This window comes from Emys orbicularis, chromosome 12, assembly GCF_028017835.1.
Source record: "Emys orbicularis isolate rEmyOrb1 chromosome 12, rEmyOrb1.hap1, whole genome shotgun sequence".
Taxonomy (NCBI): Eukaryota; Metazoa; Chordata; order Testudines; family Emydidae; genus Emys; species Emys orbicularis.
Genome location: NC_088694.1, coordinates 32684141 through 32697583, shown reverse-complemented (window position 1 = coordinate 32697583; position 13443 = coordinate 32684141). Strand labels below are relative to the sequence as shown.

The window sequence follows — 13443 nt, the reverse complement described above, 5'->3', positions numbered from 1 at the left end:
TTAAAATCCAAGGAGTTTGGATCTGTATTCACCAGGGAATTGGTGAAAGGTTTCTCAAGGCTTCCCAGGGAGGGAATTCTTAAGATGGTGGCAGCGAACCAGAGCTAAGCTGGTAGATAAGCTTAGAAGTTTTCATGCAGGCCCCTACATTTGTACCCTAAAGTTCAAAGTAGGGATACAGCCTTGACACCAAGTATAACTGAAGCAGTGTAGTCTTCCTGAGTCTGCAGAGAGGTTGGAAGGATACCTGAGCAGACTAAGTTCTTGGTCTGTTGGAGTCAGTGAGGTTTATTTTCGTAGGAGACATCAGTGCCCACTCAGATGATGAATTTTCTAGGTTAATTGACTAGAGCCATCATGACCATGATGAGTGAGTTCTGGTGGGGCTGGGATTGGAGGACGGAGCTGGCTTGGAGATCTCAAGGCTGCTGTTTTCCCTGGCCAGCAAAGAGTGACTAGGGTGCACAGTTTGATTCTCACAATTAACTGGGTGAATGAAGCTTTAGGCTGCAGCTTGCATGCCACGGAGCAGTTGGGACACCCTGGCAGGGGAGTTCGCTTCCTTGGAGTGATCCTCTTGTCTTGCTTTGACAGATTGAGGTAGGAGACATTTTGTTATAATCCCTCTATTGTGTTTAATTTGTGAGTGAATTCAGTGCCCCTTAAACTAAGGGGGGATGATCAAAACTATGCAGCCTTGTATTCTGTACAAGCTACATCACAAAAGACTTGGCAGGGTTAAATCCAAGACCATGGATGACACATGGTCTATGAGAAACAAGTTTTTGGTCTCTCATTCCTCAGGGTCGTTTGCAGCTCCATCACTAACTGCCACCACAGCTGGCACTAACTGCCCCCACTTTGTCGATTGGATTATTTACCTGCCCATCCTAAACTCTTCATACGAAACCTAAAACAGCTTTTGATAGACAAAAGACGATGTCCTTTCTCCAAAGAGCATGTGGCCTCAGCTGGGACCAAACATGCTGAGAGATGGGGATAAGCACAAGGGGGGCTGGAGGGACGGGCTACAGCAATTGGACTGTACCACTGTTCAGATCAGAGACACACATCTCCAGGATTTTGTAATTTCTGATGATACTGTTGCTAAGTGGCAAGACTAGGCCTCGAACAGGTCAAGGATGGGGCTTCCAGGGGAGTGTGGGCACTGCTAGGAGGCCAGGGAATTAATGGATCCTGGCGACTGAACTCCCCTGTCCTCCCTATGTGAGGTCCCTTCAGGCCAGCACTGAGGCATGTTGCTGAGATGGAGTGTAGAGGAAGCTTCCGCAGCCTGTGCACTGTGTGTTGTGTGGCTGAAGAGAACACTTCAGTCTGAAGGGCTAGTTGCAGTGTGGTGTGTATTAAATGTATACCCCAAATTAAAAAACATAGAGGACCAAAAAAGTGCCACCGTGGCTAAAAAACAAAATTAAAGAAGCGTTTAGAGCAAAAAAGATATCCTTTAAAAATTTGGAAGGCAATAGAAAGGAGCATAAACTCTGGCCACCAGTCAAGTTTAAAAGCATAATGAGGCCGGCCAAAAAGGAATTTGAAGAGCAACTAGCCAAAGACCCAAAAACTAACAGCAAAAAAATTTTTTTAAGTACATCAGAAGCCTGCTAAACAATCAATGGGGCCACTGGAGAGGAGAGGTGCTAATGGTGCACTCAAAGAAGACAAGGTCATTGCAGAGAAACCAAATGAATTATTTGCATCAGTCTTCACTGCAGAGGATGTGAGGGAGATTCCCACACCTGAGCCATTCTTTTGAGGTAACAAATCTGAGGAACTGTCAATAGAGGAAGTTTTGGAACAAATAGTAATAAGTCACCAAGACTAGATGGTATTCACTGACGAGTTCTGAAGGAACTCAAATTTGAAATTGCAGAACTACTAACTGTGGTATGTACCCCATCATTTAAATCAGTTTTTGTACCAGATGACTGGAGGATAGCTAATGTGATGTCAATTTTTTAAAAAGGCTCCAGAGGTGATCCCAGCAATTACAGTCTAACTTCAGTACCAGGGAAATTGGTTGAAACTATAGTAAAGAATAGAATGATCAGACATATAGATGAACATGATTTGTTGGGGAAGAGTCAACACAGCTTTGTAAAGTTAAATCATGCCTCAGCAATCTATTAGAATTTTTTGTGCAGGTCAACAAACATATGGACAAGAGTGATCCAATGGATGTAGTGTACTTAGACTTTCAGAAAGCTCTTAAGCAAAGTAAGCAGTCATGGATCAGTAACTAGTAAAAGATAGGAAACAAAGGGAAGGAATAAATGGTCTGTTTTCAGAATGGAAAAGGGTAAATAATGGTGTCCTCCAAGGGTCTGTACTGGGACCAGTGCTGTTCAACATATTTATAAATGATCTGGAAAATGGGGTAAACAGTGAGGTGGCAAAATTTGCAGATGATACACTGAAAAAAGGGATCTCGGAGTCGTGGATAGTTCTCTGAAAAATCCGCTCAATGTGCAGCGGCAGTCAAAAAAGTGAATAGAATGTTAGGAACCATTAGGAAAGGATGGATAATAAGACAGAAAATGCCATAATGCCTCTATATAAATCCATGGTATGCCCACGTCTTGAATACTGCGAGCAGATCTAATTATAAAAAATTATTAATCTCAAAAAAGATCTATTGGAATTGGAAAAGGTACAGAGAAGGGGAAAAAAATTTAAGGAGTATGGAACAGTTTCATAAGAGATTAATAAGACTGGGACTTTTCAGCTTTGAAAAGAGACAACTATGATAGAGGTCTGTAAAATCTTGACTGGTGTGGAGAAAGTGAATAAGAAAGTGTTATTTACTCCTTCACATAACACAAGAACCAGAGGTCACCCAATGAAATTAACAGGCAGCAGGTTTAAAACAAACAAAAGGAAGTACTTCTTCACACAATGCACAGTCAACCTGTGGAACTCATAGCCAGGGGATGTTGTGAAGGTCAAAAGTGTAACTGGGTTCAAAAAAGGATTAAATAAGTTCAAGGAGGAAAGGTCTATCAATGGCTATTAGCTAGGATGGGCAGGGATGGAACAACATACTCTGAGTGTCCCTAGCCTCTGTTGGCCAGAACTGGGAGTGGATGATGAGATGGACCACTTGATGGCCTGTTCTGTTCATTCCCTCTGAATGAAGCACCTGGCATTGGCCACTGTTGGAAGACAGGATACTGGGCTAGATGCACCATTGGTCTGACCCAGTCTGGCCATTCTTATGTTCTTACCTTCTCGGATATGAGGCCAAGGATCACCTTTGCCCCTGATTGGGTAGGAGACCTACAGTATTGGTCCACTGCTACAGATTAATGGACCCATAGATTTTTCTGAGCTCTTTGAGGGAACATATTGTATGGATAGTGGACCACTCTGTCGATAATCTGGTAGGACAGTATGATTAATTTTGTCCCCAACTATCGACACAGTGGCTCCTAAATGCCTCCTCTCTCTGTGTTATCTTCACAGGTCACCTTGGTATTCAGATGGTCAGCAACACATGAAGCATGAAGGGAGGAGGCTAAAGTGCCAGTGATGGAAGTCACTCTCAAGGTGATCAGTCATGACACACAGACTTTTTGAAGTTTTATGCCATGGTTGTGATGGAGTTGAAGAAAGTTTTCTTCTTCCCCACGCAAGAAGTCTCAATCCAGGGTGCCTAATTGCATACACAGGGTTTAGCATGTCTTGCTGTGACGAATTTTCTATCTACTTCACTGATTAGGCTCAGACCAGATAAGCTGCTTCTGTGGTGGCAGGTCCATGTCATGCAAACAAATGCAATGTTTTTCTCTCATTCAAATTCAGCCGGTTTTGCTCATTCATGTTCTGAAAGTACTTGGCGAACTTAGAGCTACAACCTGTGGTTTGGCTCTGATACCTCTTGTTTGGCTCTATCAGGCACTGGTTCACAATTGGTGGATATAGTCAGTGCCTGTAATAGAGGTTAGAGTGGCAGCATCTCTTAAATAAGCATGTGTTAAGCCTTTGGTCACAAAGCCATTATCTCTGATGCTGTTGCTGATAAGTGGTCTGTCTACTCTTCGGAGCTGAGGGGCTCATTCTCTGCTTGAAGAGACATGCTGTCATTGCAATAGCATACTGAAAATAGAGGGCAGCGCAAGTGGCAGTAGGAGCCAGCCGGCCCGAGTAAATATCTAGTTTCTCAGATGGGCACGAACTCAGGACAGCTCCCCGCTCCCACTGCTTGCACTGCCATGGCCACATTCTAGTTTTAGTGTTAGCTCAATGAGACCCACCACAAGCATACCTCCTTGAGCGGGGAATCATACCCAAAGCTCAGAGTGCCAAACCCAAAACAGTCAATCTTCAGCCTGCCTCCAGCCTTCCTTCTTGGGGACAGTTACAGGGAAGCGATTCTGGCAGTACTGAAAATCCCAAGATTGCATGGGCCTCTTTCACTCTGGATTTAGACCAGGCTATGGTACAAAGACAGTCCTGGTCTGATGGTCTGTTGCTAAGAGGTGTGGGGGTTTTTGGTCAAAATCTATGCAGGTCCTTTAGATCTTTCAGCTGCTTTTGATACCCCTGACCATAGAGCAAGAGAGAGCTGTATGTGAGTAGTAATGTTCTCTAAAAAAGGACCCAGGGGCTGTGTGTTGTATGAGTGCTCTTCTGCCCTAAGGATTATCTCGTGGAATGTAGCACGGTTTTCTTCACTTTACTGACCAGAATGAGGACAACTCTGGCTAAAAGCCCATCCTGATTTGATGGCAAAATGAAGGCAGCAATGAGAAATAAAAAAGCGACATAACAAATGGAATAAGGGGGAAACAGACACCAATTGATACGAATTCAAAATTATTAAGTTCAGAAAATGTATAAGGGAACTAAGGACATCAGGAAAAAATCCATGGCTGGCACAGCTAAGGACAATAAGAAGGAGTTTTTAAAGTTTATTAGGAACAAAAGAAATCCTAGGAATGGTATAGGCCCATTACTAGATGGATATGGTAAAATTGTTAATAATGATGCAGAAAAGCCAGTAGTGATCAGTAAATATTTCTGTTCTGTATTTGGAAAGGAGGATTATGTACTTGTATCTCATGAGATGATGTACTTACCAGTCCATTAATAACTGAGGAGGATACTAAACAGCATCTACGAGGGATATGCACTTTTAAATTAGAAGCCCCAGATAACTTCCCCCAAGAGTCTTAAAAGAATTTGCTGAGGAGATCTCTGGCCCACTGATGTTAATTTTTAATATGATATTTTCTGTCTTCTTATCTATCCCTTTCTTAATGATTCTCAACATTCTGTTTGCTTTTTTGACTGCCGCTGCACATTGAGTGGATGTTTTCAGAGAACTATCCACAATGACTCCAAGATCTCTTTCTTAAGTGGTAACAGTTAATTTAGACCCCATCATTTTATATGTATAGTTGGGATTATGTTTTCCAATGTGCATTACTTTGCATTTATCAACATTAAATTTTAGCTGCAATTTTTTTGCCCAGTCACCCAGTTTTGTGAGATCCCTTTGTAGCACTTCGCAGTCTTCTTTGGACTTAACTTTATTGAGAAGTTTTGTATCATCTGCAAATTTTGCCACTTTTTTTTTTAACCCCTTTTTCCAGATCATTTATGAATATGTTGAATAGGACTAGTCCCAGAACAGACCCCTAGGGGACACCACTATTTACCTCTTTCCATTCTGAAAACTGATAATTTTTTCCTACCCATTGTTTCCTATATTTTAACCAGTTACCTATCCATGAGAGGACCTTCTCTGCTATCCCATGACAGCTTACTTTGCTTAAGAGCTTTTGGTGAGGGACCTTGTCAAAGGCTTTCTGAAAATCTAAGTACACTATATCCACTTGATCCCCCTTGTCCACATTCTTGTTGACTCCCTCAAAGAATTCTAGCAGATTGTTGAGGCATCATTTCCCTTTACAAAAACCATGTTGACTCTTCCCCCAAAAATTATGTTCATCTATGTGCCTGACAATTCTGTTTTTTACTGTAGTTTCAACCAGTTTGCCCAGTAGTGAAGTCAGGTCAGGCTTACTCGCCTGTAATTGCCGGGATCACCTCTGGAGCCCTTTTTAAAAATTGGCATCACATTAGCTATCCTCCAGTCATTTGGTACAGAAGCTGATTTAAACCACAGTTAGTAGTTCTGCAGTTTCACATTTGAGTTCCTTCAGAACTCTTGGGTGAATACCATCTGGTCCTGGTGACTTCTTACTGTTTAATTTATCAATTTGTTCCAAAACCTCCTCTAATGACACCTCAATCTGGGACAGTTCCTCAGATTTGTCACCTAAAAAGAATGGCTCTGGTTTGGGAATCTCCCTCACATCCTCAGCTGTGAAGACTGATGCAAAGAATTCATTTAGTTTCTCCGCAATGGCCTTATCATCCTTGAGTGCTCTTATAGCATCTCAATTGTCCAGTGGCCCCACTGGTTGTGTAGCAGGCTTCCTGCTTCTGATGTACTTAAAAATGTTTTTTGCTGTTACTTTTGAGTCTTTGGCTAGCTGTTCTTCAAATTCCTTTTTGGCCTTCCTAATGATATTTTTACACTTCACTTCCCAGAGTTTATGCTCCTTTCTATTCTCCTCACTAGGATTTAACTTTCACTTTTTAAAGGATGCCTTTTTGCCTCTCACTGCTTCTTTTACTTTGTTGTTTAGCCACGGTGGCACTTTTTTGGTTCTCTTACTATGTTTTTTAATTTGGGGTATACATTTAAGTTGAGTCTCTACTATGGTGTCTTTAAAAAGTTTCCATGCAGCTTGCAGGGATTTCACTTGCGCTGTACCTTTTAATTTCTCTTTAACTAACTTCCTCATGTTTGTGTAGTTGCCCTTTCTGAAATTAAATGCTACAGTGTTGGGCTGCTGTGGTGTTTTCCCAACCACAGGGATGTTAAATTTAATTATATTATGGTCACTATTACCAAGCGCTCTAGCTATATTCACCTCTTGGACCAGATCCTGTGCTCCACTTAGGACTAAATCAAGAATTGCCTCTCCTCTTAAGATTCTATGTTACAGTTTGGTTCATTTAACATTTTTACTTCATTTGATTCTATGGTTTCTTTTACATATAGTGCCACTCCCCCACTAGCATGACCTGTTCTGTCTTTCTGATATAGTTTGTACCCTGGTATTACTGTGTCCCTTTGATTATCCTCATTCCACCAAGTTCTGTGATGCCTTTTATATCAATATCCTCATTTAATACGAGGCACCCAAGTTCACCCATCTTATTATTTAGATTACTAGCATTTGTATATAAGCACTTTAAAAAATTGTCACTTTTTACCTGTCTGCCATTACATGATGTAATTGAATGGGACTCTTTTTCATTTGACTGTTTCTCATCAGATCCTACCCATATTTTATCATCTTCCATCCTCTTCTTCTTACTAGTACATAGAGAATCTCCATGAATAGATCCTCCCCTAAGGGATGTTTCTGGCCGAAACACGTGCTCCTCTGCACCTGTTGGCTTTCCCCGAGCCCTTAGTTTAAAAACTGCTCTACGACCTTTTTAATTTTAAGTGCCAGCAATCTGGTTCCATTTTAAATTAGGTGGAGCCCATCCTTCCTGTATGCCTTATACTGCTATGCAATATACAAGCTATATTAGGTCCAATATTTCTTTAAAAGGAATAATATGCACACAGCTTGCCATCCCAAATGGAGTTTCCTAGACACTTCAATTTAAAGACAATGGATTAGATAAAGCAAGTTTATTAACTACAAAGAGAGAGATTTTAAGTGAGTACAAGTAATGAGGCATAAAAGTTAGAAATGGTTACAAGAAAAATAAAGATAAAATGCATCTGGTGCCTAACTTAACAAACTGTGTTAAATTTAATGCAGAGTTTTCTCTCCACACGCGTTCAACAGTCTCACTGACCAAACTTCTTCTTCGAGTGCTTGCTCATGTCGATTCCATTCTAGGTGTGCGCGCGCCCACGTGCATGGCCATCAGAGATTTTTGCCTTAGCAGTATTTGTAGGGCTGGCTGTGGCGCCCTCTGGAGTACCATGCTTATGCCGCAGTATCTCAGGTGCTGCCAGTCCTAGGCCCTCTCAGTGCCTTCTTACCGCCAGTGGTGGTCAGTCGGAGTGCCTCTGTCCCTTGCTTCACAAGCAGCCAGCAGTTCCTTTCCTGTCTCAGCCTTGTGCTTCCACTTGTAAATAGTTCTATTGTTTGTTAGTTAGTAGTTAAGTAGCTGTTAAGTGTTCAGTTAGTTAGAGTCCCAGTGGGGACTTTGCCCTGGGTGGGGCATGCCCCATTCTCTGGGTTTTAATCCCTGCTTCACATGTAACAGGCCTATGTCTGTTAGTGACCCGCACAATAGTTGTCTGCAGTGCCTCGTGGAATCCCACATGAAGGAGCATTGTCGCATCTGTAAGAACTTTCGACCGTGGACACAGAGGGAACCCAACACAACATACGACTCAGGGCACTCATGATGCAGGCTGCCCTGTGCTCAGCCTCGGCCCGAAACGGAACCCAGCACTTCGGCCTCGGTGCGTAGCACACCTCAGGCACTGGGCTCCTCCCGGCACCGTTCCCCATCCCCAGTGCCGAAAAAGAAGCCAAAGAAGACGGAACCGGGCAAGCCCGATAAAGGTGCTCTGGGCAAAGGACCCTGTGCGGTCCTTATGCCCACTCTGGACCCACACAAGGGCTCTGCCCTAGGAAGTTCCCCCCCCCCCCCGCCCCCCGAAAAGACCTGCTACCAACTCCGGGGTCTTGGTCATGTCTGCAGCCAACGAGAGGGATAAGCAGGGTCCCACCAGTTCCACCCCTAAAAATAAAGACGCTAAGAGGTTGGACTTGTTTGATCGCAAGATTTATTCTACAGCCAGCCTCCAGTTTCGGGTGGCGAACCACCAGGTCCTCTTGGGCCGCTATAATTTTAACTTGTGGGACTCCTTTCTCAAGTTCAAAGACTCCATGCCCCAGGAGGTGGCCCAGGAGTTTGCAACTCTGGTGGAGGAAGGCACCACGGTGGCTTGGTGCTCCCTCCAAAGGGCCTGGGATGCGGTTGATTCGGCTGCCCGAGTGGTCACCTCAGCAGTGGTTATGAGGCGCAGTTCCTGACTCCAGACTGCAGGCCTGCTCCAGGAGATGCAGGCCTCTATCCAAGACCTCCCATTTGATGGTGTCGGCCTTTTCTCCAACCAGACGGATGCACAGCTGCACGGCCTTAAGGCCACACGAGTGACTCTCCGCTCTCTGGGGATGCACACTCCTCAGACGTCGAGGCAGCTGTTCCGGCCTCCTCCGCCACCGCGACAGTGGCAGCCTCATCAGGGGCCTACAAAGAAACGGGACACTGGGTTTAGCCACTGCCACCCGTTGCCATCCCAGTCCCCTGCACAGCCTGGCCTGGCGAAGCACCAAGGGGACCAGAAGCGCTCATTTTGAGGCTGCACCCAAGAGCAACGCACCAGCCATCTGCCCGGATTCTTCCCGCCCTTTCCTCGACCTCCTCTCCCCTTATTGTTTGGCCTGGTCCAGGGTTACGTCGGACTGCTGGGTCCTGGACATAATTGCTCGGGGCTATACATATTTTATCAGGATGATACTGATCAGCAAATTATGAGTTTTCAAATGATTGTTACAATAGTGTGTAGGGTGTGAATACAGGGGTACATTCTGTTACAGTTCCAATATTCAAAATAGGCAAACGAGATGACCAGGGTAAGTAGGCCAGTTAGCCTGACATCAGTCCCAAGCAAAAAAAAATTAAAAAATTGATATAAGATTCAATTGATAAATAATTCAAGGATGGGAATATAATTAATTACAGTCAACATGGCTTTATGGAAAATAGGTCTTGTTAAACATCTGTTTTCATTCTTTGAGAAGATTACAATAGCTGCATAGATGTTCTATATTTAGACTTTTGTAAAGCATTTGACTTTGTATCACACAACATTCTGATTAAAAATTACTTCTAGACAATATCAATAGAGTACATGGTAACTGGCTAACTGACAAATCCCAGAAAAGTAACAGCCAATGAGGAATCATCTTTGCATGGGAGTGTTTCCAGTGGGCTTCCTCAGGGATCAGTTCTAGGCACAATGAAATTCAATATTTTCATCAATGTTTTGAAGTAAATATAAACTCACTGCTAATAAAATTTACAGATGAAACAAAGATTGGCAGAGTGATAAATAATAATGGGGACAGGGCAATCACACAGAAAAACTGGGTTCTCTTTGTGAACTGGACCACTTCAAACAAAATATGTTTTAATACAGCCAAGTGCAAAGTTACACATCCAGGAACAATGAACGCAGGCCCTATCTTCCAGGGCCTGCATTCCACGGGGACTGTGCCTGGAAAGCAGTGACTCTGAAAAGGGTTTAGGGGTCATAGTGGACAAACAACTCACCATGAGCTTCTCGTGGAGAAAAGAGTCACAAAAATGATTCAAGGGCTGGAGACAATGCTTCGCAGTGAGAGAGCTTTAAAGAGCTCCATTTGTTTAGCGTATTAAAAAGAAAAGTAAGTTTATTTGATTATAGAGTCTAGGTATGCTCATGGGGAGATAATACTAGGTACTAAAGTTCTCTTTAATCTAGAGGTTAACAGTATAACAAGAACCTGTGGCTGGAAGATGAAGCCAACAAAAATAAACTTAGAAACAAGGCACACATTTTTAACAGTGAAGGTGATTGACCACTGGAAAAAATTACCAATGGAAGTGGTGGATTCTCCATTTCTTGATGCCTTTCTGGAAGATATGCTTTAGCATATCCGCATAGTGCCTCTCTTCCCCACAACAATGGGTATGTCTACACGGCAATTGGACACCCGCAGCTGGCCTATGCCAGCTGACTTGGACTCGCAGGGCTCAGGCTAAGTGACTGTTTCATTCAGGGCCAGCTCTGGCTTTCTGGCCGCCCCAAGCAAAAAAAAAAAAAAACCGCGGCGGCCAGAACGGCAAAGCAAAAAAAAAAAAAAGAGAGAGAGAAGGGGGGCGGCAAGGGCTTCAGCAGGGCGTTGCCTCACGGCCCCTCCCGCCGTGTCCCCTGCCAGGAGGGCTCCACACCGCTCCGGTCAGCTGGGAGGGAAGGACGCGGGCTGCCCTTCTGGGCTTGCTGCAGGGCGCTCCCGTTCTCCACGCCGCTGCCCCCTACAGGGCGGCCGGAGCGGAACAACAACAAAAAAAGCGGCCGTGCCGCCCTAGGATTGGGCGGAATGCCGCCTCCTACAAGCTGCCGCCCCCAAGCACCAGCTTGCTCGGCTGGTGCCTGGAGCCGGCCCTGGTTTCATTGCAGTGTAGACATTCGGGCTTGGGCTGAAGCACAGACTCTAGGTCCCTGCGTGGTGAGAGGTTTGCAGAGCTTGCACTGCAGACTGACCCCGAATCGCAATTAAACAGCCCCTTAGCCTGAGTCAGCTGGCATAGGCAAGCTGCGGGTGTCTAATTGCAGTGTAGACAGACCCTATGTAGCCTTGGAGCAAAACTGCAAAGAGGAGCTAGCCAGACACTCCAGCCAGTAGGAACAGAAGCAGGGACCTTTTTCACCTCTGAACATTCCAGTCAAACCTGTAGAAAGTTCTGACTCTGCCCTGTGCTGATAAGTTGTTTGCTCCAATCCTCCCCGTCTCTCCTCAGTCTCTTCACCTCAGATTCACTCCACACCTGTCCTTACACTCTTCTGCCCCATCCCCCTCACCTCCCTTCTCTTTCCATTTAGCTGACCCCCTCCTAAGTAACTCCCCCCACGAAAAAAAATGTGCAAGTACTGTATTGTTGGTTGTTCACAGAAATGGCAGAATTGAAGGAGAAAACAGACCTCTAGTGGAGAAGGCCTGCAAGGTCATGGGACTCCCCTCAGAGCTGTCAGCAGCAAGGGAGTAGGGGTGGGTGCTGGGAGTGAGTTAGGGCTGTGGGTTTGCTGAGAGGATTTATTGGTGGAGCAGGATGGGACACTAAGAATCCCTCAGTGCCAACTGGCAAAGAATTCCCTGTTTTGTAACAGGAACTCCTATCAGGCCTGAATGTGACACTTTATACCTCCGGGGAACCCCCATATTCATCATTTGTTCACAAATCTAGTTCTTTTCTTTAAAACAAAACAAGACAAAATCACAAAATGGGACAGAAAAATATAGCAAAGACGGATGCAACTTCTGCCGCTGGTGCTCTCCTTCACTTCCAGCCTTTCTGCTGGGAAATTACAGGCCTGGCTCATGGTTTTATTAGCCACTCCAAGATCTGACAAATGTTCACCAGCATCAGGGAGTTTAAAGCATTGCTTTTAGCTGCCTTTCTGGTCCTATGCTTACAGCAGTATTGCAAAGGGTGGAGTCAGCTTGGTGCCTAAGCCTATTGCTTATTAGACAGCTGCCCAAAAGATAATGTCAGTACCCAGGAGAAATAAGGTGAGGGGAAAAAATGATACACAAGGGAGGAGATGAGAGCAGGAACCTCAAGCACATGCCTTAGGTGTTGTTCAGGAGTTAATCTGTGGAGGGGGTGATGCCATCTGATTCCCTCTCTATGGCCTGCTCAGGACGTCTTTCCAGATCAGGGCAACACAGACCCATTGGCATCATGGTGGATGCTGGGGTCCCTCCCAGGAGACAATCTGCTAGGGACAGCAGCAGCCATGATGACGAAGTTCACTCCCAGTCTGCCCGCCCCACTGGCTCTTTAAGTGACCCCCGCATAAGCACTGTCTAGCTGGGGGTGGCAGCCTCAGCCTATTAAAATTAACCAGGCAAAACACATTTGGGGGTTTCCAGCTATAAGCATTTCCAGAATCCATCCCACCCCAATGTCTAGGAGTTTTCAGCTTGTTGTTATGCCAACTGGAGACCTTGCCAGGAGCATGGCAGATCCTTTATCACAGCCCTTTTCACTTCATCCAGCTGGTACCAGTTTTTCCTCTCGCTTTTAACAACATTTCTATCTAACAGGCTCAGAAGGATGTTTATTGCCTTGTACAGTTTAGGGTACAGGTCTCCACACAGCAATGAGTTCATTGTATATCTTTACAGCATGTAATGTTTCTGCGGGTTTGTGCCGTCATTTGGTCAGATCACAGAAGTGCTCAAACTGGAAACCTATGAAAGGCAGTGGCAGTGGCATCACTTTTCTGACCAGTTCCCCAGACTGGTCGTTAAGGACGGTGTTGGGCGGGAGCTGCCATAATTTGAATTAGTCCTGATCATGTACGTCCATTAGCGATCCCAGGGTATTTTTCTGCAAGCAGGGGTGTTAAACCCAATAGCCTGGCTAAACTGAACTGGGGTAATTGCATTCTGCATCCCTTGCCATTTCCATTGGCTACTGTATTATTTTTCACCTCCTGACTTTAGCTGTTCTGTGGTGCCATTAAACAGCTATTGCCTCTCCCCCCAGCAGGAGTAGCAGTGGGTGTTGTTACTTCTGATTCCTTCTTGCTTATCTCCCATA

The 13443-nt window shown here is 44.7% G+C and overlaps 1 protein-coding gene across 1 annotated transcript in view; it reads left to right on the top strand.

Annotated features, from left to right (window-relative positions):
• The window catches only part of MMP24 (matrix metallopeptidase 24), a 189939-nt gene that overhangs the window by 155197 nt on the left and 21299 nt on the right, over nucleotides 1-13443 (top strand). The window lies entirely within an intron of this gene.